We start from the raw sequence: 908 nt of genomic DNA on the forward strand, positions 1-908 counted from the left end.
GGAGATACTCCTGCACAGCGTGGACTGAAGTGACCCCCCACCCCCTATCCCCTACTCCTCCTCCTGTCCCAGACCCACGCACGGAGTGGGGCTGCATATTTTACAGCAGACACAAATCCGCTCGGAAGAAGCGATAATCGCGCGCGCAAGCGCGCACACACACACACACACACACACAAGAAGTGAGAAAGAGAGAGAGATGGGAATAAAGAGGAGTGTGTGCGCGCGTGTGTGTGTGCGTGTGTCTGTGAGGGGAGGGGGCGCAGAGAGGGGAGGTTTGGAAAAAGAATGAGCCACTTCAGCAGCCTGCCTGCGCCGGATAATAACTACAGCAGAGCTCCTCTGGATGGATTTACCGATCCTCCATCCTCCTCCTCCTCCTCCTCCTGTCTCCCCCCTACAACAGAATTTCATTCACAAGACATGTGACTGTAAAACAAACACAAAAAAATCGCGGCGAATCGATAGAAGGCGAGGGAAGACAGGAAAGGGGGAAGAAAAAAGAAGAGTCAGATATTGTCCCCTTCCTCTCCTCTCAGCCGCGTGCGCACCTGCGAGAGTCTCCGCTGCTCCGTGTTTTCCTTCTGGAGAACTCAGCTGCTGCTGTTTTAGCTGAGACTTTTTACAGACTGGACAGAGCCCAGAGAGGGAGGTACAGGAGTGTGTGGTTATACGTGTGCGTGTGCGTATGTGTGTGTGTGTGTGATAGAGAAACTGGATGCATCCATCTCTTCCTCCTCTGGCACTCCACAGGCGCTCATCCGTTCCTTTAAGCCTGGCCGACGACAGCAGCATGCCAAAGGAGGAGCTCAGCGAAGGAGTGCGGTCAGTATCACATCTCTCAGTCTCTCAGAAATGTCTTCTGGCGGGTTTGTCCTTCACACACTCACAGAATCAGCATTTTATGC

At 53.4% G+C, this 908-nt stretch overlaps 1 protein-coding gene across 1 annotated transcript in view; it reads left to right on the top strand.

Moving 5' to 3' along the window:
- The first annotated feature begins 265 nt into the window (after positions 1-265).
- Positions 266-908, top strand: part of LOC108242030 (G patch domain-containing protein 8) — a 54,493-nt gene continuing 53,850 nt past the window's right edge. The window contains exon 1 of the mRNA XM_017426601.3: positions 266-825. The gene's annotated coding sequence lies outside the window, so the exon portion shown is untranslated. The remainder of the gene's footprint in view (positions 826-908) is intronic.

This window comes from Kryptolebias marmoratus, linkage group LG16 (genome assembly GCF_001649575.2).
Source record: "Kryptolebias marmoratus isolate JLee-2015 linkage group LG16, ASM164957v2, whole genome shotgun sequence".
NCBI classification, from domain to species: domain Eukaryota; kingdom Metazoa; phylum Chordata; class Actinopteri; order Cyprinodontiformes; family Rivulidae; genus Kryptolebias; species Kryptolebias marmoratus.